This window comes from Choloepus didactylus, chromosome 14 (assembly GCF_015220235.1).
Source record: "Choloepus didactylus isolate mChoDid1 chromosome 14, mChoDid1.pri, whole genome shotgun sequence".
In the NCBI taxonomy this organism is placed as follows: Eukaryota; Metazoa; Chordata; class Mammalia; order Pilosa; family Megalonychidae; genus Choloepus; species Choloepus didactylus.
Genome location: NC_051320.1, coordinates 78,144,430 through 78,170,116, shown reverse-complemented (window position 1 = coordinate 78,170,116; position 25,687 = coordinate 78,144,430). Strand labels below are relative to the sequence as shown.

At 38.9% G+C, this 25,687-nt stretch overlaps 1 pseudogene; it reads left to right on the top strand.

Moving 5' to 3' along the window:
• Positions 1 to 2,665: 2,665 nt before the first annotated feature.
• Positions 2,666 to 5,060, top strand: LOC119508889 (annotated as a pseudogene).
• The last annotated feature ends 20,627 nt before the right edge of the window (positions 5,061 to 25,687 follow it).

Below are 25,687 nucleotides of genomic sequence, written 5' to 3'. Positions count from 1 at the left end.
TTTTAATAGATGACGGTTTCCTAACCCGGCATCCACTGACCCTTGTTCTAAGAGTGGACATCTAGGACTCAGGAAACACCTCAAATTAAATCCAAAAAATACATATATCTGTGCATTTTTCTGAAGTGTCTGTGAATCAGTTAATGAACACATATAAAAGTAATTCAGGCTGATATAATACTTAAGAAATATGGATCCTGCCCTGATCGAGATGACCCAAGTGAGACATTTTAGGGCTCTGTCCCCCTACAGAAGGTTTGAACAACCAGCAAGAACTGGCAGGTATATCTTTCTGAAATCTCCAGAAAACAGTTAAAGGACTACAGTAACAGGGTGAGCACCAAATCAAGAAAAAGACAACTTAAAAGCAATAGGATCTTCTGGTGCCCTGGTTGACCTCACCCTAGCCCTCACTAGCATGGTTTGGAACTGGACAGTGCAACCCGTGTAGATCCCTTGTTCTGGTTCTGGGGGGAGCAGAGTAACCCTTGTGCTCATACTGGGAGTGTCTGGCCCAAATTGTCTGGTGGTTGCCTAAGGGACTCACTGTCCCAGAACTTTCCCTGTGTTTAGAAGGCAGCTCACAGAACTCTCCTACAAGAGTTCCATGGGAGAGCAGTCAAGCAGATGCCTGAGGAAAGGGATTGCTGTATGTAGGATATACAGTGCAGTGCCCGGGACTGTGAAGAAACTGGTTCCTAGGGAAGAAGGAACATTTGGAACCATGTAATGGGGCCAAAACAAGACACATGCACCAAAAGGTTCAGGGAGGCCCCTACCCTTTGGCCTGGAGCTATTGTCTAAATTCTTTGTATGAATACGCCCTGAAGGAGAGAAAATGCATAGGTCAATCTGAAATGATGGGGAAAAGTGTTTTCTTTTGTCTCCTCCTCCTCCTCCTCTTCCTTTACTTCTTCTTTCTCCTTCTTCTTCTCCTCCTCCTCCTCCTTCTTCTTCTTCCTCCTCCTCCTATTATTATTTAGTTGTTGCTGTTAGCTCATGGCATTCAAGGAGATCTCTGTCTTAACACCAGTGGGATGGAGGCCTAAGGAACAGATACCTCAGAATCCAAATTCCAGTGCCAACACATTAAAATATCAGAATGCCCAGGTTTTAACAAAAGATACAAAGCATACAAAGAAATAGGAAGTGATGGCCCAGGCAAAGGAGAAGATTAAAGCATGAGCTCATCAGTAAGAAGGACCTGAACTGGGACATAACAGACAAAGACTTTTTAAAAATAGTCCTAAATAGCTCAAAGAGCTAAAGAAAAACATGGATAAAAAACTAAAGAAAATCAGGAAAACAACAGATGAAGACAAAGAGAATATAAATAAAGAAATGGAAATTATGGAAAAGGACTGAAGACCACAGTAACAAAAACTAAAAATTCCATAGAGGGGTTCAGTAGCCATTGGAGCTGACAGAAGGTTGAATCAGAGAACTTGAAGATAAGCAAACTGAGGATATTCCATCCGAGGAGCAGAAAGAAGAAAGAATGAAGAAAAGTGAACATAGCCTGACAAGACTTCAATACCATCAAGTATAACAATATATGCATTGAGGGAGTCTCATAAGGAGAAGAAACAGAGAAAAGAGCAGAGGTAATAGTCAAAGAAATAATGGCTGAAAACTTACCATATGTTCCAGTTTGCTAATGCTGCTGTTATGCAAAATACCAGAGATGGGTTAGTTTTATAAAGGGGAATTATTAGGTTACAATGTTTACAGTCCTATGGCCATAAAAATGTCTAAACTAAGGCATCAACAAGAGGATACCTTAAGTGAAGGATGGCCAGTGGTGTCCAGAACACCTCTGTCAACTGTGAAGGCACATGGTTGACATCTTCTGGTCCTTTGCTCCTGAGTTGTGTTTCAAAATGGCTTTCTCCAAAATGTCTCTGGGCTCCTCATTTTGCTCCTTTCTCTCAGCTCCTGTGTGTCCTTGTTTCTTTCTCCCCAGGCATTTCTCTCTAAACTTCCTCTCTTACCTTCTCTGGGGCAAACTCTGGGCTTCACCTGTTAGCTTAGCATCTCCAGATGTCCTTCTGTGTGCATCTCCAAGCATCTCTAAGTATCTCTGTCTGCGTCAGCTCTTATGAGCTAATCAAGACCCACCCTGAATGGGCGGGGCCATACTTCTATGGAAATAATTTAATCCAAGTTTTCACCCACATTTGGATGAGTCACATTGCCATGGAAACACTCAATCAAAAGTTTCCACCCAGCAAGATTGGATTAAATGGTCCTGGCTCTTCTGGGGGACATAATATATCCAACTGGCACACCAAATTTAATGAAAGACATCAGTATATACATCCATGATGCTCAATGAACTCCAAACACAATAAATTCAAATAGACCCACGCCACAGCATATTATAGTCAATCTGTTGAATGCAAAGATAAGAGGGAATAAAAGAGAATTCTGAAAGCCACAATAGAGAAGCAGTGTGTTACACACAAGGGAGCCTCAATAAGATTAAGTGATTTCTCATCCAGAAACCATGAGGTAAGACAGCAGTGGGATGATATATTTAAAGTGCTAAAAGCAAAAAATTGCCAACCAAGAATTCTACATCTGGCAAAACTTTCATTCAAAAATGAGGGAGAGAACACCCACTGCTGCTGCCACCACCACTGCCGCCATGGCTTGTAGTTCTAAAATGGCACCACTAGACTTGGACCAGTATGTGGAGATAACACAGCTATACAAGTACCTGCCAGAGAATGATATAAAGTAGTTATGTGACTATATCTGTGACCTCCTCCTGGAAGAGTCAAATGTTCAGTCATTATCAATACCGGTAACAGTGGCGACATACATGGACAGTTTTATGATCTTTGTTAGCTCTTCAGAACCAGAGGTCAGGTTGACACAAACTTCATATTTATGGGTGACTCTGTAGACAGAGGTTACTATAGTTTGGAGACTTTCACTTGCCTTCTTGCACTAAAGGCTAAATGGCCTGATTGTGTTACACTCTTGCGAGGAAATTATGAGAGTAGTCAGATAACACGGGATTTTATGATGAGTGTCAAACCAAATATGGAAATGCTAATGCCTGGAGTTTTTGACATGTTCACTGTAGCAGCTTTAATAGATGAGCAGATCAAACACTGGATCAAATTCAAACAATTGAATGGAATAAGAAAATTCCTCATAAAAGAGAATATTATGACCTGGTTTGGCCAGATCCTGAAGATGGGCAATTCATCCCTGAGGAGCAGGTTGGCTTTTCAGAACAAAGGTCACAAATGAGTCTGTTCATATCAACAGCTTGACACTCATCTGCAGAGCACTCCAACTAGTGCACAAAGGCTATAAATTTATGTTTGATGAGAGGCTGGTAACAGTGTGGTCTCCTCCAACTACTGCTATTGTTGTGGAAATTATAATGGCAAATATGGCCAAATGTGGCAACATTGGTGGATCTTGGTATCTAGGGGGGTGGTTGGGGTATGCTGGATTTTCTGTATGGCATTCGCATTATTTTTGTAACTGTCCTGCAAGTTTGAAAGCATTTCAAATAAAAAGTTAAAAAAAAATTTAAGCAATATGAGATGTTCCGTTAATTCTCTTTCCAGAGACCATAATGCTTTGGTGTTACAGGGAATTATAAAATTGATTGCAATCTCTGTTTCCCACAGAAATGGCTAGCCTCAAAGGTTGTGCCCCAGTGAGGTGGGTAGAAACATGTTCTCTCAACAGGGAATACATTTCTCAATACTAATTCATCCCTTTAATCCAGTCTAAATCAGAGAGGCTCAACTTGTTTATTTGAGACTTCAGAAGGCATAAGTGTGTAGAAAAGAGCATGACAAAGGTTAGGAAAATACACAACAAGGACTCTCACTGGCAAATATATTTACTCTCTAGGCTGTATAGTCTTTATTATACTCACCACAGAAGCAGACATTATTTTTGGACAGGGTCACTATATGGCCTTATCTTATACTACAATCTCAATAATATTTTAATGACACGAAATCTAAAACCTTATTGAGACAAAACAAACTTCATGATGGAACAATGGAAAATGGATATTAAATGACAAAGCAAATATGCCAACACACTCCTCTTGGTCAAATTAGAGAAGAGTAGGTTCATTCAGTGAGATAAGTCTCTAGACAAAGTAAGTATTTGTGGGATATCTGTTCTCTCTGAGTTAATTTATAAATGTAACATAATCCCATTCAAAATTCCAATGGGATGTTTTAGCTAAATGGGATTCTAATTACTTTCAATTCAATAAAGGTAAGGTAACATGATACAAAATTATTTTGCCTGACATGAGAAGGCTCTAAAGTCACTGTTCCAGGTATCTTTAAAGTTCATCATTTTCAGGATTTACTGAATATTGTTTACAGGTTGCCCCTTTTGCACAAAGCTGTTCCTAATTTCTCCAAACGGAAGTGATCCTTCTTTCCTCCTTTGACCTCATAGAGCAATTTTATCAGTACTTTTCTTTTGGCAGGTACAACTTCCTACTTAAGTTGTATTTTTGTGCATTTACCTCTTTACTCAACTGCAAATTCCGTAAAAGCAGTGTCTCTATCTGGCTGACATGATACTAATTTAACTGTCATCACCCAGTCCAAGTGGGCTGCTGTCTCCTGATGGCACAGACTTTTCCTTTAAGACTGAGTTCTCCAGTTTGCTTCCTAAGCTCTAGCTCTGAGACAGGCCTGTTAGAACTTGTGCTTTCATCATGAGCATGAAAGTGTGCCAAAAGCCAGTCCCCACAGAATGTTTTTTAGTTGATTTCAGGAGCCAAAATGCAGAGGTGTGGTTTTCAGAACATTCCCCTAGCTCCCCTGCCTTGCAAAACTCTGCTGCCTTCCCGTTAAAGAGCTGGCCATGCCAAGCAGGCAGAACTTTCTTTTTTTCCCTCAGTCACAGTGAGGAGAACATGTTTGACTCTTCTGTTATGCTTTTTGTCTTGCAGAGAAAAAAGTCCACATGATATCAGTTTTCAGCAAGTCCCCTACTGCCATAAGGAAGCTGAGATTGTCAACTTGTTGCTTCTCCCAGAGGAAGCCAGAAACGTGTCTGAGTGAGATGTCCCAGGGTGTCCTCAGTGGACAGGGACACTCAGAGGGGTAGGAACAACATGTGCTTGTGCCTTAGTGACAACTCCCTCCTCCCTACGATGTCCTCATTTCTTCAGTCCTTTCTCCTGTGGCCTCTCAAATTTGCTTGGCAATTCTACAAGTTGGTACATCTAGGAGTTTCTGATAGAGAAAATAATGTTCCTAAAAACTGCTGATTGAGCCAGGGAAGAAACTCATCCGCATTTCACAAAGTTCAGTTATTCAACAATTCATGTAAAAAAATGTTACTTAGTATGCAGAAATAAATATAACAGAATTCATTAAATATGTTAACACAATTGAAATTGGAGCCGAAAAGTGTAATGGTAAATTAAGTTCTAACTAATTAATTAATACCTTCACTCATTTATTTAAGAACACTTTATTGAACAAATCCCATGTGTAGAGTTACAGGAACTCCTTATCTTATCAGTTGCAATATCCTTCTAAGGCAACCGCTGACCTAAAAATATTTAAAATATAATGCATTTGTATACAATCCCTAGTGATTTATAATTCAACATTATAACCAACTCTCTCCACACTATTTCAAAGTACAATCAGTACCACAATCTAAGTGAGAGTTTAACATTTTCTCTAGTATTTTGAGTTCTTTTCGTACATTAAGTTGAACGCATTTGTTATGTGTAACTGAAATATTTTAAAATGACAGTTTCTTAACAAATATATTCCATGTCTACCATTATGTTCAGTTAAGAATAGAACAATTTTTAGAGATAACTTAGGCCAATGGTTTTGAAATTATGTTTAGTACCTAAAACCCCCAGAAAAGGATAATCTCACATTAAATAACAATGGTTATAAATCGACTGTGGGGCATAGGGACGGACCTACTTACTGCCTTACCTTCCGGTCTACTCAAGATAGCTCATCTGTTCCTATATGAATCGCTAGGATTTAATATACCACATATTACATATATATATCACATATGTAGTACTTTACTTATATATGCTTTACATGTGTATAGCTGCAAGTCCCTGAGGGTTTCTAATGAGTTTCTTACCTGTAAATCTACAAAGAAGTAAAATAATGACTATCAAATCATACCAGTTGCAGCATGAGCCTAAACCATAGTTAATAGGGGGGAGGAATGGCATTAATTATCAACAATAGTATTACTAAAATTAACCAAAATTATTGTTTCTTTTTCTTTGTTTTTTGTTTTTACTTTGAGATTAATGCTGCACTGAGAACTGCATTGCAACGTTATCACATTCAGTCTCCAAATGAACCTGTGATGTAGGTACCTTGATTACCTCTATTTTACAGGTAAGTAGATAGATTAATTAAAGATTTTAAGTAATTGAAGACTTTCAGTAACATCCACAAAATCACAAATCTAGTAAATATGAAAGATGAACTTTGAATCTGTCTGATTTTATCTAAGTCCAAAACCAGTCATTTTATATTGTGTGTTGTAGGGACTTCTCCATTTACTGCAAATTTTCATTAGACTCCTCACTTTCCATAAAGGAGTTCAGCACACCCAACTGCTCTGTACACTGTTAAATAAAAATATATATACCGTAATTCAGAACATGATAGGGAATGTAAACTCCAGCTGTTACCACTTTAAGAAAAGCCAAAATGAGAGATTTTATATTCATGGACGATTTTTGAAGACCATAATGTCTATTCATTCCTTTAGATTTTCCACCATTTAATCAGTACTCAAGCAAAAGAAAGTTGTTTTAGGTTGTGTTAAACAAAGTTTTACACCTAAATACTTTGAAGAAAATATATCACTAAACATAATTGTGACATACTGTGTTGGGTTGGGTATTGTTTGATTTTGCTTAGTTCCACTATAAACATATTGAGTTTGAGGCCACGGTATAGAATACATGTGGAAATTTCCAATAGTTCTTTGTGTTATTTATTTGAAATTAAAGTAAGAAATTCAGAGCTATGGATAAGGATTTGATAGGCACTGGTGTGGAGAAGTTATCAGGGCAGAACTTTCAAGACAAAAAAAATAAATAAAGAAAAATAAAGAAAAATAAATCAAACCCGAACTGTATTTCCAAGACTCCTTTGCCTGAGATTTAAAAGGATGAAGTGAGGTATGAACCTCTTTCCTGATGCAGTTTCTGTTGACAAGCAAAAGCATGAGCTATGACTATTTAAAAATAGTTTATTTAGTTTAGACCATTTGGTTTACCATCAGATTAGTTTTCTAGAGATGGCACCCCAGGTTCAATGGGTGGCAGTGGCATCAGTAGTGGCGGCAGTGGCAAAGGCAGAAGCAGCCTCCTGACCTCTTACTATCCCTATGGTGATGTGCTCTTGGATTGAATAGTACAGTGGTGCCCTTTGTGATTTCTACTGCTGTTCACCAAACAATGTTGCAAGCAACTAATTCTCAGTATTCAATTCCATTTTGGTCGAAATATATAGATTGGTTTCCATTTTGGCACTGGACTCTTACTGACATAGTAGTCAACAGGACCACGTATTGCAAATGTGGGTCAAAAAGAATAAAGGTTGGCAAATATTCATTGATTTTTAAAAAGTAAGAGTTTCTTAGATTTTTTAACAATACAGCTTTAGTTGAAAGATGAGAACAGATATAATAGTGATGGCAATGATGATTGTGATGATGATAATACTTCTTTTGTGCTTACTCTGTGACACACATTCTTCTAATTATATTATGTTTTAACTCCTTTAATCTCACAACTACTCTGTGAAGTATGTATATTATATACCACTATATGTTGGGGACGATTAAGGTAGCATGTATAAAATCCACCCTCAGCGATGCCGGAGATATGCAACATGGCCGCTAGGACTGATGCAATAACGGCTTAAGTTGCCCTCAGCCTTCTTTACGGAAGTGATAGCCGTTCGCGCCTAAGATTCACGCCTAGAGTGCTAGCTTTACAATCTGCCTTCTACCCCAGCAACAGTAGCTACCAATCCTGTGCTAGCCTTACATCTGCCATCCGCCCTAGCAACAGCAGCCACCAATCCTAGACCGCCACCCGCCCTTGCTAGCCACTCCCCCTCTCTCCTAGAGTATATATGCTCTGCCCCTTCAATAAAATTTTGCAGCTTGATCAGAATCTTTGTCTTGCTGTCATTCCTCGTGTCTCTTGTCCCATACCATTCCTCCCTCACAGGACTTGGAGCCTTCCGTTGAACGTCCCGCTGGCCGGGACAAACTGGCGCCCAACGTGGGGCCCTGAATTCTGTGAGAGATGGAACGCCGCACTCAAGGAGAGAGGTACCTCACACTCACCGCACCCGGGATCGCCGCGGGGAAGCGCGCTCGTGAGACAGATCCGTTCACCAGTTGATCAGTGTTGGCGAAAGGAAAGAAGAAGAAGAAAAGAAAGCAACAAAAAGTAAGCCCCCACCCTCATCATGGGACAAGGAATTTCCCAACACGAATTATATGTTAGTCAAGTTAAGCAATCACTCAAGGCACGAGGAACACGAGTAAAGAAAAAAGATCTCACGTGCTTTTTTAATTTCCTGTTAAAAACCTGCCCTTGGTTCCCTCAAGAAGGTACTATAGACCACCAGTGCTGGCTAAGAGTCGGAGATTGTTTAAAAGATTATTTTCGAACCTTTGGTCCTGAAAAGGTCCCAGTTACTGCCTTTTCTTATTGGAACCTAATTAATGAAATTCTAAAAGTCCACTCTTCAGCTCCAGACGTCCAAAACCTCTGTAAATTAGGAGAGGAAGCTTTGAGAGAGCACTCTCGCCCCGCTTCAGCATGCGGCTCAGTAATCATTAACATGCCTGAATATCCCTTAAACGAAAATCCTAACAGGGATAGGCCAAATACCCCAACCAGTCAAGTCAGTTTGTCGCCCGATCAGCACGAAATCGACCCAAAGGCTAAAATTTCTCCCTCTTTGGAGGAACCGGAGGTTAAAATTTCTCCCTCTTTAGAAAATAACTCCCTTCCTCCGTTTCGGCCACCCCCTTACGCACCCGATTTTCTCAAACCATATTCTCATTTTTATCCAGTCACACCCTCATCTCAGTTTCGCGCTTTAGAAGAAGCCACAGAAAATCTCCGGCTACACGCTGATAATTTTAGAGAAACTTTTAAACAGGAGTGGCAGCATGCCGCCGATTTGCTCGCCGACCTCCGGTCGGCAACTCAAAGCATTGCAGCCCTTTCGCTTCCAGAAAACGCCCGCTCATCGTGCCTCCATTGTACTCGCCACGCCTATGCTTTTCCAGTTACGCGTAGTCAGACTCAAGATTCTCAAAATGGCGCCGCCGGCTCCCAAAATGGCGCCGCCGGCTCCCAAAATGGTGTCGCCGGCTCCAAAAATGGCGATTCTAGTAGCGATAGCGAGGAGAGTAATAAATCAGATTCCCCCGACTCTAGCGAAGGAGAGCAGGAGGAAGCTAGCTCCACCTCAACAGCTAAATATAAAAAACTTAGTCTAAAATATCTAGAGAAATTAAAAAAGGCAGTGAGTGATTATGGCGCTACCGCCCCCTTCACGCTCGCCCTGCTGGAAAGCCTCAGTGAAAAGGAACTTATTCCTAACGACTGGTTCCAGCTAGCCAGAGCTGCCTTGTCTGGCGGTGATTTCCTGTTATGGAAATCTGATTATGAGGAGCATTGTAAAAAATATACCACCCGTAATGCCCATAAGACCACTTCTAAAACTTGGACCTTAAATAAATTTTTAGGTCAAAGTCCCTACCATCAAAATGATAAGCAGGCTCAATTCCCCCCAGGTCTCTTAGCGCAAATACAAACGGCTGCGCTTAGAGCATGGAAAAAACTTCCGCAAAAGGGCGCCGCCACTGCCTCTCTCGCTAAATTAAGACAGGGACCTGATGAGCCATATACCGATTTCCTTAGCCGTCTGCAAAACATGGCTGAGCGTTTATTTGGGGCTAGCGAAAACGAAAGTGATTTTATCAAGCACCTGGCCTATGAGAATGCTAACGCTGCCTGCCAAGCAGCAATCTGTCCCTTTCGTAATACCAATCTTAATAATTACATAAAGCTCTGTTCTGGCATTGGGCCCACTCAAACCCTTGGAATAGCTATTGGCGCAGCTCTTCAAAATTTTGCAGCGCAGCACAAAAATTTCGCGGCACAAGCAAAGCCTCCAACATGCTATAATTGTAAGCAACCTGGCCATTTCTCAAGCTAGCTTGCAAACAGGAGAAGCTTCGAAGCATGTTATTTCTCATTTACTACATTGCTTCACTATTTTAGGCCAACCTAAAGTCATTAAAACAGACAATGGGCCTGGATATACTGGAAAAAATTTTCAAACCTTCTGTCAACAATTACAAATTAAGCATACTACGGGAATACCATATAACCCCCAGGGGCAAGGAATAGTAGAACGAGCACATCGCACCTTAAAAAATGCCCTGTGCCGCCTAGCCGAAAGTACTCTCAATCTCACAAAACAACGACCTCGAGACCTTTTACATCATGCTCTTTTTGTTCTTAACTTCCTAACTCTGGATGATGAAGGACAATCTGCAGCTGACAGACATTGGCATCCCAGAACACAAACGCAACAAGCCACTGTTATGTGGCATGACCCCTTAATGTCAGAATGGAATGGGCCTGAGCCCATGATTATTTGGGGACGGGGCTCTGCTTGTATATACGATCAACAGAGGGAAGGTCCTCGCTGGCTTCCAGAACGGCTGATAAAACATATTAATTCTTCACTGCCGAAACAAACCCCTGAGACACTTCCTTCCCCTCCTCTTAATGATAACCTTTCCAGGGTAGAAGCCTCTCCCTGAGAAAAATGTCTTTCTTTTCTCTTCCAGCGCATCAATAACTCCTGCTATAACCCATCCGGAGACAACCAGCCTGCACACAACTGGAAGTGAAGAGAAGTCCTGCTTACAGGTTTATTCCATCACTAATCACATGAATTACCACTTGAATTACTATTGGCTTTTCTTAATTGGTCTTCTGGCTTTGCTGTTTGCAGCCGGATTAGCAACCGTTGCCCCAAAAGATTGGAATCCGTTAGAAAGATTCCTGCTTGCTATAGCATATTTGTGCGTTGTAGGGTGTATTACTTTGCTAGCTTGTCTCCCTTAACGGGAAGAACCTATAGCCTCTATTCGTATGGCTTTGTTAAGCCTACTGCCATTTAAAGTTGCCACCTTACATTTTCTCTTGCAAAATATGCTTAGTGAGCCAAGTATCGCTATCTTTGATCCCAATCCCCACCAGCCTTGGAAATGGACCCTAGCACGATGGGAAGATTCCAAAATTGTGCAAACCCACGTTACCGCAGGACGCCCTTCCTTCATTGTTTACGCCTGTGACCTAATCCTGTTCCCGGAGGGCACACCTTGCCTTAACCAAGCCCAGTATTACATGTGCCCATCCTCAAACCCCGGGAAACAGTACTGCAATACTCCCAACCAATACTACTGTGCATACTGGGGGTGTGAAACATTAGCCACTACTTGGAAACCTTCCGCCCCTGATCATTACCTAACTTTAAAATGGGCCCCTCTTGGCTGCAAGCCCCATGACCATTCCATCAATCCTTATTACGATAAATATAATTGTCAAAAACTAAATCTCACTGTACAGCTCCCTACTGATCCTTCTTGGCTAATCGGTCGAACCTGGGGCTTCAGAATCTATTTGGAAGGAGTCGACCCAGGGAGTCTTATCATGATAAAAAAGGAAGCAGTACAGCAAAAACCATCCGCCATTGGGCCAAATGTGGTGCTCGCGCCCCCGCCCCCAGCTACCCCTCCTATCCCAAGCACGCCCAACAAAAATCTTTCCAAAATTTATTCCACTACTCCTCCTTTTACTAACATCCCAATATTGTCGTCCTCAAGCCCGTCCATATCGTTTGATAGCCCGCTTTGGCCACTACTCCAAGCCACCTTTCTCTCTCTAAACTCCTCCCAGCCTAATTTTACTCATAGTTGTTGGCTGTGTTTCTCTGCCAAGCCTCCTTATTATGATGCTATAGCTCTTAATGTTACATTTAATACTTCTAATGAAGACAATCCTTCCCAATGCCCTTGGAATGCAAGAAAAATCGGTCTCACTATGCAATCCGTTCTTCACTCTGGGCATTGTACTGGTAATATTTCTGCCTCCTTAAAAACAGTCTGTGCACAGTCGTCCTCTCTATCGCCTGGTAAATTCTATATCCCCCCAACAGGGGCAAAATGGCTGTGCTCTTTTACGGGGCTTACTCCTTGCGTATCAGCAAAAGCCCTAACTGAAACAGGGGAAATGTGCCTCTTAGTGGCTGTGTTACCCCATGTCCTCTTCCATACAGAGGAAGACCTTTATCACCACTTGGCCACGCAATCTCCAGCCACGCTGAGAAAGAAAAGAGAACTTGTTACGGTTGTTACTATTGCTTCTCTTTTAGGTATTACTGGCCTAGGCACCGGAATCGCCTCTGTCGTTCTCCAAAACCAAGGCTTCTCCCACCTAAGAGCTGCTATAGACGAAGATTTAGCCTGCATTGAAACCTCCATTACCCATCTTGAAAAATCCCTTACGTCCCTATCGGAGGTTGTTCTCCAAAACAGGAGAGGCTTAGATCTGCTTTTCCTTAAGCAAGGAGGGCTTTGTGCTGCGCTAGGTGAGGAATGTTGCTTTTACGCTGACCATTCTGGCATAGTTAAGGATTCCATGACCAAACTTAAGGAAGGAATTGAAAACCACAAACGTGAGTGAGAAACCCAAGGAGGTATCTCCTGGGGGCTTAATGGAATCCTCCCTTACCTCCTCCCTATACTAGGCCCCTTAGTAACCGTACTCCTTATAATATCCTTTGCACCCTGAGCCATAAAAAGAATAGTACAGCTAGTTAAGGACCAAATTGACTCTGCCCTAAGCAAGCCTATTCAAGTGCATTATCACCGGCTTCACCTCGCTGACCAGGGTTTGGATCCAGATCATCTGACTGCTACCCACCCTTACGGGTAAGAAACCCCCTCCTACAGGAGCAGCATATAACTCGAAAATATGCTTCTAGCGTATGCTATGATTGGTACCACTGGGCGAGGCAAAGCACTGCAAAGGAGGGCCAAAGCAATTAAAGGCCACTTTCGAGCTCCTTGAGAAATATGCCTCATTTGCATAGGGGTTTTGCTCTGCCAAAAACTCCCCTCCCCAGAAAAACAGAGCCACAAACAACTTGGGGAATGAGGCCCCTATTTCCCCCAGCAGGTTAATGCCAAAAGAATGCTCGATCAGCATTCTTCCTCCATCCTTTTGAAAAACAAAGGGAGGAGATGTTGGGGATGATTAAGGTAGCATGTATAAAATCCAACCTCAGTGATGCCGGAGATATGCAACATGGCCGCTGGGGCTGATGCAATAACGGCTTAAGTTGCCCTCAGCCTTCTTTACGGAAGTGATAGCCGTTCGCGCCTAAGATTCGCGCCTAGAGTGCTAGCTTTACAATCTGCCTTCTACCCCAGCAACAGTAGCTACCAATCCTGTGCTAGCCTTACATCTGCCATCCGCCCTAGCAACAGCAGCCACCAATCCTAGACCGCCACCCGCCCTTGCTAGCCACTCCCCCTCTCTCCTAGAGTATATATGCTCTGCCCCTTCAATAAAATTTTGCAGCTTGATCAGAATCTTTGTCTTGCTGTCATTCCTCGTGTCTCTTGTCCCATACCATTCCTCCCTCACAGGACTTGGAGCCTTCCGTTGAACGTCCCGCCAGCCGGGACAACTATATGGATGGAAAAACTGAAGAATCAATATTAAATGAAGTGCCCATTATCACACTGATAAAGAGCCGAGGCTATAATTTGAACACCAGTATTTTTGTATCAGAATTTGTGTTAATCATCATGGCATCCTGCTGCTTAAATTAAGATTAAGAGTTTAAAGAAATAAATGATGACAAAACAAAAGATGAGAATTGACACAAAAGTTTATGTATATTGTTCATGAAAGAAAGCAACAACTTAAGCTACCCTTTAATGGAGCCACAAAACCGGGGGATTTTATTTTGCTTTTGTATTTGTTTTTATGGTTGTCGTTTATGCAGCATAGGAGATATGTGTGCATATTTGAAGGTAGAATGGAACAAGGCAATATGATGAGAATGCTCAAAGCAATAGAAGAGAGGATACCACTGGGTACATGAGAAGAAAAAGAACAGCATGTGGGAATCAAGACTTACCAAGGCAGAGAAGTGGTAGCTTCTGTCAAAGAAGAGAGTGGGTGATTAATGTGATGACAAACGTAACAAATGAGGAGGGCAGACAAGCTAATTCACGCTTGGTGGAGTCGATACGTTTCAGTAAGGAACTGCCGAGAGTTTCTTTTTCTATGCTTGTGAAAAATCTTAAACATACAGTTCACCTTCTTGCCTTGGTAAGCCTAGTGCAGTGACTAAAAGTGGTCCTTTGTTGAGTGACTGTGGATATAGTGCAGTGACTTTGGGGAAGAGGTGGTCACAATTTTGCACTTAAAGCTCTGTACAGGCCTGTAGCTAATGAGTTTAAAGCCGGAAGAAATTGAATTGAAGGTGTACAGAACTCAGGCAGTGAATAGACTTATTTTCAAATATATTTGATTTTTGTATTGTCATCCTCCTTTGGTGGGAGAAATGGATTGCAGGAACCACCACTTGATCTAAAGTGTTTGCATAATGGACATTTCCAATTAGTCAGATTTCTGGTGATGGAAGTTTTACAGGTAAACACAGACATCGGAAATGGCTTGCCAACATTACCCAGTCAAGCTGTGATCAGATAGTGGTATACAGCCCTCAAGCCATACTTATTTCCAACTGTCTAAGCAAGAAGGTGTGGGTTAACAGAAAAAAAAAGCACTCTTTATTTGCTAAATTCTATCACATTATTTTCAAAAATTCATGTATGCAAATACTCAAAACATTCAAACTATTGAGCATTTACTAGGTGCCAGGTTCTGATCTTAGCAGTTGTGATATGCTGGTTGTTCTAAGCTTGAAACCTGGGTGTGGCTTTCTCAGAATAGTCACCACCTCTCTGATGTGGTGGTGATGGTGGTGGTTACATATAAAGGTGATAATTATGTAGAGAATGAGTCAAGAATTTCTGCATTAGACTCAGGCAAGACAGCTTCACAGGACCTATACATTTGCTTTCTCATTTCAACTGAAATGTCTCTTGTCAAAAACTTGAAGCTGAAGTAACAAGGTCTGACAAATAGGATTGCTTTGAAAATCATATTTCCTAAGAGTTCCAGTAGCTGGTTCTAATTATTTTCAAACAATCCCCTTTTGGAGCTTAAACCAAACATGCCAGAGCAGAAGGGAGACACGTTACTGATTTGAGGATGAAGATCTGTTGGAACTGGAGTACCACTAAATCAAAGCAAACCCATGATGGTTTATAGCGAAGATGTACATAAGGAAAGAGAGAATCCTGAACATACTTAAGGCATTATAAAGCATGAGTATTACAAAGCAATATTCTAGGCTGTGTACAGGCTGGGATTGCAAGGCCTTTATACAAATGCCATATGCTTCATCTCTGTGTTTCGCAACAACCCACACTTTACTACCACTACGGCTTTCATCAGTCAATGCTTGTGCTCATGTGTTCCGATTGGAAACCGCCAAGATGAAAGAAATTGAGCAAGGCCTGGGTGTCATTCCTGGTGGAGCTCAGATAGGCTCTGGTTTGCCATCACCCAGTCATAAAAAGTTGGGCAATCCCACAGTTAAACACTAAGGCATTGAATTACTTCCTTTCTCTTTTTCTCTAGTATTTTCCTAGTACTGATTTTTCTGCAGTCCAAGACAGTGGTCTTCAAACAATTTTGAAAAACAATATATCCCCTCGTATATTTTTAAGGTGATATATAATTTTTTAAAAAAAATTGTCAATTTAAATAACGATAAAAGATGCCAGTTTGGTATACTTAAATATTGACACTAAAAAAACTTTTTTTAACATATATCCAGCAACAACTATCATACCCACCAACATCTATTTAAATATATACATAGACAGACTGTTCTTTAACAGTCAGAAATGTTTATTTCTTTTACTTTTCCTATTTGAGTTCACTTGTCCATTCTTATTCCAGAATAGACATTTATCTAAATTTTATATATTTTAAGCTTCTTCAATGATCTTGTATTGATCTTTCTAGCTTAAAATAAATATATATTTTACAGTAATATATATATATAAATTAAAATTTCATCTTTTATTTCCTATAATCCTAAGGCCTTTTATGTGAAAATTTCTTCCATATTAAGTCACCATTATATAATTATTATTAATAGATCAAAAGCAACATAACTATAGTGGGTTTTCTTTGTTTTATTTAATGGACTATTATTGTAGTTTGCTAATGCTGCCAGGATGCGAAACACCAGAGATGGATTGGCTTCTATAAAAGGCGGTTTATTTGGTTACACAGTTACAATCTTAAGGCCAGAAAGCATCCCTTCACTGGGGGATGGCCAATGGTATCCAGAAAACCTCTGTTAGCTGGGAAGGCACGTGGCTGGCATCTGCTCCAAAGTTCTGGTTTCAAAATGCCTTTCTCCCAGGACGTTCCTCTCTAGGCTGCAGTTCCCCAAAAATGTCACTCTTAGTTGCTCTTGGGGTGTTTTTCCTGTCTTAGCTTTTCCGGAGCAAGAGTCTGCTTTTAACAGCCATCTTCAAACTGTCTCTCATCATGCCACACTTCCATGGAAATTATCTAATCAGAGTTATCACCTACAGTTGGGTGGGTCACATCTCCATGAAAGACCCAATCAAAGAATTACAATCTAATCAACACTAAATCTGCCCACACAGGACTGCATCAACGATAATGGTGTTTTGGAGGACATAATACATCCAAACTGGCACAACTATCTTTTTTTTTAATTTAATTTTATTGAGATTGTTCACATACCATACCATCATCCAAAGTGCACAATCAGTTGCCCATGGTACCATCACACAGCTGTGCATCCGTCACCACAGTTAATTTTTTTTCAATTTTTAGAATATTTTCATTACTCTAGAAAAGAAATAAAAACAAACAAAAAACCCTCAAATACTCCTATATCCCTAAACCCCCTCTCAATTATTGACCCATAGTATTGGTATAGTACATTTGTTACTGTTGATGAAAGAATGTTAAAATACTACTAACTGTAGTACATAGTTTACAATAGGTGTATTTTTCCCCTATATACCCCTCTATTATTAACTTCTAATTATAGTGTCATACATTTGTTCTAGTTCATGAAAGAGATTTCTAATATTTGTACAGTTAATCACAGACACTGTCCACCACAAGATTCACTGTTTTATACATTCCCATCTTTTAACCTCCAACTTTCCTTCTGGTGACATACATGGCTCAAAGTTTCCCCTTTCCACACATTCACACACCATCAGCACCGTTAGTTATTCTCACAATAACGTGCTACCATCACCTCTGTCCATTTCCACACACTTAAGTTCAACCTAGTTAGACATTCTGCTCATAATAAGCAACCATTCCCCATTCTTTAGCCTTGTTCTATATCCTGGTCAGCGATATTTCATGTCTATGATTTATATATTATAATTAATTCATATCAGTGAGACCATACAATATTTGTCCTTATGTATCTGACTTATTTCACTCATTATAGTGCTCTCAAGATTTCTTCATCAGTTGATTTTTTAAAGACGGTTTTGTTCACCCACCCTACATTCCATCCTAAGTAAACAATCAGTGGTTCCCTATATAATTACATATTTATGCATTTACCACCATCACCACTATCTATATAAGGACATCTCCATTTCTTCCACAAAGAAGGAGGAAGAGACAGAGAAGGTAGAGAGACAGAAGAAAAAGAAAAACAAAGAAAAAAATGACAGCTAAAAAGCAACAGAAGGAAAGATAAAATTAAACTAAAGTACAATAAAACAGTCAGACAACATTACCAATGACAAGAGTCTTGGCATAGGTCTATTTAGATCTACTCTGTTTGGGGTATGCTGCGCTTCTTGGATCTGTAATTTTATGTCTTTCATAATAGATGGGAAATTTTCGTTGATTGTTTCCTCTATTATTGCTTCTGCCCCTTTTCCCTTCTCTTCATCTGGGACACCCATGACACTTACATTCATGCACTTCATGTTGTGATTCAATTCCCAGAGATGTTGCTCATGTTTTTCCATTCTTTTCCCTACTGTTCTTTTGTGTGTAGGCTTTCAGGTGTCTTGTTCTCCAGTTCCTGAGTGTTTTCTTCTGCCTCTTGAGCTCTGCTGTTGCATGTCTCCATTGTGTCTTTCTTCTCTTGTGTTGTGCCTTTCATTTCCATAGATTCTGCCAGTAGTTTTTTCAAACTTTCTATTTCTACCTTATGTTTGCCCACTGTTTTCTTTATATCCTTCATCTCTTTTGACATATCTTCCCTAAACTTGTTGCATTGATTTAGCATTAGTTGTTTCAATTTCTGTATCTCCAGTTAAATGTAAGTTTGTTCCTTTGACTGGGCCATATCTTCGTTTTTCCTAGTGTGATTTGTAGTTTTCTGTTGTCTAGGCATCTGGTTTCCTTGGTTACCCCAATCAGATTTTCCCGGACCAGAAGAGGTTCAGCTCTCAGAAGGGGCCTCTATTCAGTGTCCAGTTTCCCTGAGGGTGTGTCTTAGAAGATGGGCAGGCTTTTCTGTGAGGCCTGTAGCCACTGTGCTTTTCCTAACCTGCCCAGCAGGTGGTGCCTGTCAAGTCTGTTGCACCCCACTGGTGTGGTTCCTTTATTTCTCAGCTTAGGTTGTTTCTGTTTTGACTGTTTGATAAATACTTTAAAGAGGCAAAATTTTTTTGGAGATACTTCTCTTAATTAGATTAGTGGGGATTTTTATTTTTAATTCAGCTATCAATGAATAAATACTACTTATTGTTAAATGAAATTGGCATTAATTCTTAGTATTCATTGTTATAGCTATTAGCACCAAAAAAAAAAAGATTGTATGAATAAGTAGAAATGGAAAAAGCTTTTTATTGTTATTTCATTTATTTCTTTGAGTATTTTTTATTGGTAGCCCAATATCATTTAGTGATCTCTTGCATAAAATTATTTACTGATAACAATATAGTTAGACCCCTTTCAATTTTGCTGAAAACAAAGAATTGGAAAATATCTGACTTGCAAAAGGCTTTGTAGCCTATTCATCAGAGTTATTCTTTTTCTTACCTTCTGTGAAAGCCAAAAATTTCCCCAAGACTTACTAAATAACTATTAATTATATCTATAACTTTTTTTCTCAAAGGGAATATTTTGAATGTTTGGAAAAAAAATTTCTTCCACATAGAGTTTTTTTTTTAAATAAAATATTTTATCTTCATGCATGCTTTCAACATTTGTTGTCAAAACTTTAAAACTTCGAAATTACCTGTTTAAATTTATGGAAAAAGTCATATCTAATTGGAGAAAAAGAAATCTTCATTGTCAAATTGGTCAATCATATCATTTAATATCTGTCAGAAGATACATTTTCAATTTAAATAAGTCTTGCATCCCTAAGACCTGTGCTTATGGATTCATAGGTAGATTAATAGATAGATAGACATGTAGACAGAGTCATAAAACTACTCCATGAGTTTGTGGTCTGGATGACAAAAGACCAAGTCACTAGTCACTTTGTTTTTTTAAACATTTTTTATTGTCAAACATAACATATATACAGAAAACGTGATAACTTTCAAAGTATGATTTAACAGGTAGTATAGAGCAAATTTCAAAGTATAGTGTGAGTTACAGTACCATAATTTCAGTTATTTCCTTCTCGCCCTTCTAATACACTAAAGATTAAAAAGAAAATACATATAATGATTCGGTAGTAATAATCCTTTTTTAAATTCTATCTTGTCTGTTGCCACTCTTCCCTTTCCTTTGATCACTGTTCTCTGGAAGTGACTCTTAGGCATAATTACAGGTAGGCTTAACCTCCCCTTTAGAGCAGTAAGCTTCATAAGAGCAAGATGCAAGATTGAGGGCTTGACTTATTAAGTAGGGGGTCCCTAATTTCACATAGCATATATGCTGTTCAAAATAAGCAATCATTGTCTCACATTATCCTCACTTAGTTGTACAATCATCACTCTCAATTTTAAACAATTATCATCCCAAAACACCCATAACTCTTACCCTCCCTCAAGCAACTATTTACCCCTAGTAATGGAGTGGTACTAAATTAACTATAGTCCATAGTATACAATAGGTAGTTTTCCCCAAATACCACTCAGTTATTAACTCTTTGTAGAAGTGTCATACCTTAGAAGTAGATCATGCAAGCACTTATTCATATTTGTACTGCTACTCTGTGAGGTACATGATTTTAAACAACCCCTTTCAATTGTGTTCGCCTTCAATATGGCACTGATACTTACAATTCCATTAACGATCTGTCTTCACCCCCGTCCATTCCCATACCTTTAAGTTCAACCTCATTAACAAGTCTATACGTGTTAGGTAATTATATCCCCTTCTGTAGCTTCTCTCTTTGTCTAGGTCCTGTATATCCCATATTTTAAGACATTAATTTTACATTATTCAGGGGGTTTACATAACAGATATCATACTACCTCTCTCCTTTTGTGTTTGACTTATTTCACTCAGCACTATGTCCTCTAGGTTCATCCATGGTGTCACATGTTTCAGGACCTCATTCCTTCTTACTGCTGCATAGTATTCCATTGTATGTATATACCACATTTTGCTTATGCACTTGTCTGTCAAAGGACATGTGGATTGTTTCCATCTTCTGGCAACTGTGAACAATGGCACTATGAACATCAGTGTGCAAATATCTGTTTGTGTCACTGCTTTCAGATCTTCTGGGTATATGTTGAGAAGTGCAATTGCTGGGTTGTAGGGTAACTGTTATCTAGTTTTCTGAGGAAACACCAAACTGTTTTCCAGAGTGGCTGTACCATTATACAGTCCCACCAGCAGTGGATAGGAGTTCCAATTTCTTCACATTCTCTCCAGCATTATTGTTTCCTGTTTGTTTAATGGTAGCCATTCTTATTGGTGAGATGAGATCACATTGTGGTGCATTTCCCTAATAGCTAATGAAGAGGAACATTTTTTATGTGCTTTTTAGCTATTTATAGTTCCTCTTTGAAAAATGTCTTTTCATATCTTTTGCTCATTTTATAATTGTACTTTTTACTTTTATCATTGAGTTGTAGGATTTTTCTATATACTGGATATCAGTCCCTTATCAGATACATAGTTTCTAAATATTTTCTCCCATTGAGTCAGCTACCTCTTCACCTTTTTGACAAAGTTCTTTGAAGCACAGAAGCATCTGATTTTGAGAAGTTCCCATTATCTATTTTTTCTTTTGGTTCCTGTACTTTGGGTGTAAGATCTAAGAAACTACCTCCTATTACTAGGTCTTGAAGATGTTTCCCTATACTATCTTCTAGAAATTTTATGTATTTACTCTTATATTTAGGTCTTTGATCCACTTTGATTTTTGTTTAGAGTGAGGTAGGGGTCCTCTTTCACTCTTTTAGATATATATATCCAGTTCTCCCAGCCCCTTTGTTGAAGACACTATTCTGTCCCAGTTCAGTGGATTTGGGGGCCTTGTCAAAAATCAATTGACCATAGATCTGGGGGTCTTTTTCCAAACTCTCAATTCAATTTCATTGATCAGTATGTCTATCTTTGTGCCAGTATAATTGCTGTTTTGACCACTGTGGCTTTATAGTAGGCTTTAAAGTCAGGAAGTATAAGTCCTCCCACTTTGTTCCTCTTTTTTTAGGATGTTTTGGCAATTTGAGACCCTTTTCCCTTCCAAATGAATTCGATAACTAATGTTTCCAAATCTGCAAAAAAGGTTGCTGGAATTTTTATTAGAATTGCATTGAATCCCTAGATCAATTTGGGTAGAATTGACATCTTAATGATGTTTAACTTTCCTATCTATGAATATGGAATATCTTGCCACCTATTTAGGTCCTCTCTGATTCCTTTTAGGAAAGTTTTGTAATTTCCTATATAGAGGTTTTACATCCTTGGTTAAGTTTATTCCTAGGTACTGATTATTTAAGTTGCTATTGTGAATGAATTTTTTTTCTTGATTGCCTGTTCAGGTCCTTACTAGTGTATAGAAACATTACTGATATTTGCATGTTAATTTTGTATCCCACCACTGCTAAATTTGTTCATTAGCTCAAGTAGCTTTGTCATTGATTTCTCAGGATTTTCAAAATATAGGATCATATCATCTGTGGATAATGAAAATTTTACTTCTTCCTTACCGATCTGGATGCCTTTTACTTTTTTTTTTTTTTTTTTCTGGCTAGAACTTCTAGCACGGTGTTGAATAACGGGTGACTGGGGATCCTTTTCTCATTTGTGATCTTACAGGGAAGGCTTTCAGTATCTCACCAGTGGTGTACTATGCTGGCTGTGGATTTTCATGTATGTCTTTTATCATTTTGAGGAAGTTTCCTTCTATTCCTACCTTTTGAAGTGTTTTTATCAAAAAAAGGATGCTGAATTTTGTGGAATGCTTTTTAACCATCTGTTGAAATGATTATTTGATTTTTCCCTTTCGATTAACTAATCTGTTGTATTACATTGATTTTCTTATGTTGAACCACCCTTACATGCCTGGAATGAACACCAATTGATCATGGTATATGACTTTTTAAATGTTCCTTTGAATTCTATTTGCAAGTATTTTGTTGAGAATTTTGCATCTATATTCATTAGGGAGATAGGCCTGTAGTTTTCTTTCTTGTAGTTTCTTTATTTGGCTTTGGTATTAGAGTGATGTTAGTTTCATAAAATGAGTTAGGTAGTGTTCCTTTTTCTTCAATTTTTTGAAAGCATTTCAGCAGGAATAGTGTTAGTTCCTTTTGGAATGTTTGGTAAGATTCCCCTGTAAAACCATCTGGCCCTGGGCTTTTCTTGTAGGAAGATTTTTTGATGACTGATTGGCTCTCTTTACTTTTGATTGGTTTGTTGAGATCTTTTTCTTCTTGAGTCAGTCTGGGTTATTCATGTGTTTCCAAGAAATTGTCCATTTCCTCTAAGTTGTCTAGTTTGTCGGTGTACAGTTGTTCATTGAATCCTTTTTTCCCCCAATTCTTTTATTGTAGAATATAACATATATACATAAAAGTGACAACTTTCCAAGTGCAATTTAACAAGTAGTTAGAGAGCAAGTTTTCAAAGAATATTATAGGCTACAATTCCACAGTTTCAGTTGTTTCCTTATTATTAAATATGTATACAAAATGGTAGTATTTTTCAAAGTATGATTTAACAAGTAGATATATAGGAAATTTCCAAAGTTATTACGAGTTACAGTACTATAGTTTCAGTTATTTCCTTATTGTGAAATACAACATATATAAAAAAGGTATAACTTTCAAATTACCATTTAACAAGTAGCTATAGAACACATTTCAAAGGATGCTATGGGTTACAGTTCCACCATTTCAGTTCTTCCCTTCTAGCTATTCTAATACCCTAGCAACTAGGAAAAAGAAAATTATATAAAGATTCAGTATTCATACTCCTTTGTTAAATTCCACTGTGTCTGTTGCTACCCCTTCCTCCAGTTCAATCACTTTCCCAATCTTCAGGGATGTCTAGGCAGTGACCACCCTAACCTGTTCATGTTGAAAAGGGGTGTCAACTTTATGAGCAAAGGGGACATATCTAGTTGATGTTCTTCAAGAGGGTATTACCTCTGGGTTTTGGGACCTAGCTGGCATGGGAGCACTCTGAAGGATGTAAGTTTCTGATGAATAAACATAGTGACTGAAACCTTTATAGAGCCTCAGATAGGGATCTGGGCACTCTTTAAGGTTTTCAGGACTGTTATTGACTTGGGCCTATCATATTGTGGTCATTTGGCATATCTAGGTGAGGCTTGCATAGGAATCACCTCTATGACAACCTCCTAACTTGATTTGAATTTTCTTAGCCACTAAAACTTATTTTGTTGCCTTTCTTTTCCCCCTTTTGGTCAAAAAGCATTCTCAATCCCTTGGTGCCAGGGTCAGGCTCATTCGTGGAATCCATGTCCACGTTGCCAGGAGGGCTCATTCATCTTGGGGGTTCTGTTCCACATCAGGGGGTGAGTGATGAATTTATTTGCAGAGTTAGGGTTAGAGAGAGAAAGTCCACATTTGAGCAACAAAAGAGGTTCTCTAGAGGTAAATCCTAGGCATAATTACAGGTTAGCTTAGACTCCTCTTTACAGCCATTAGTTTCACCCAAGCAAGCCTCAATATTGAGGGTTTGACTTATATATAAGAAGAGGGTTCCTAAGTTCACATAGCATATGTTATATCTATGATAATCCGTCCATTTCCATCACTTAGTTGTACAATCCTCACCACTTTCCATTTTAAACAATTCTCATGACCCAAAAAATCTTGTAGCTCTTGTCACCCCTTAATTATTTGTCCCTAGTATTTGTGTAATACTAGTATGGTATTCCTACTAATTATAGTCCCTAGTATGCAATATGTAAATTTTTACCATATACCCTTCTGTTGTCAACTCTCTGTGCTAGTGTCATACCTTAGAAGTATATCATGCAAGTTCCAATCTATATTTGAGGTACTGATTGGGAAACATGCCTTTCAACAACCCCTTCATTCCTATTCACCTTCAATACAGCTCTGATACTTATAATCTCTTTAACAAATGATCATCACCCCATCCATTACCATACCTTTAAATTTACCATCATTAACACATGTGAACATACTAGATTATCAATCACCTCACTAGTTACTATCACTAGATCCTCAATTTTCTTATATTATAAAGACACTGATGTTACATTGTTCAGGTAGTTCATAGAAGTGGTAACATATAGTATCTCTCCTTTTGTGTCTGAATTATTTCACTCAGAATTATTTCTACAAGGTTCATCCATGTTGCCATATGTTTCAGGACCTTGTTGCTTCTTTCTGCAGCATAGTATTCCATCACCACATTTTGCTTATCCATTCATCTGTTGAAGGACATTTGGATTGTTTCCATCTCTTGGTAATTTTGAACAATGCTGAAATGAACATTGGTGTAGAAATGTCTGTTCATCTCACTGCTTTCAAATGTTCTGAGTATATACAGAGAAATGGAATTGCTGATCATAGGGTAATTCAATATCTAGTTTTCTGAGAAACCACCAAACTGTCTTCCAGAATGGCTGTACCATTATACAGTCCTACCAGTAATGAATAAGAGTTCTAATTTCTCTACATCCTCTCCAGCATATGTAGTTTCCTGTTTGTTTGATGTCAGCCATTCTTATTGGTGTGAGATGATATCTCATTGTGGTCTTGATTTGCATTTCCATAATAGTTAGTGAAGATGAACAATTTTTCATGTGTTTTTTAGCCATTTGTATTTCCTCTTCAGAGAAATGTCTTTTCATATCTTTTGCCCATTTTATAATTGGGCTGTTTGTACTAATGTTGCTGAGTTGTAGGATTTCTTTATATATGCAAGATATTAGTTTCTTATCAGATACACGGTTTCCAAATATTTTTTTCCCATTGCGTTGGCTGCCTCTTCACCTTTTTGACAAATTTCCTTGAGGTACAGAAGCTTTTGATTTTGAGGCATTCCCATTTATCA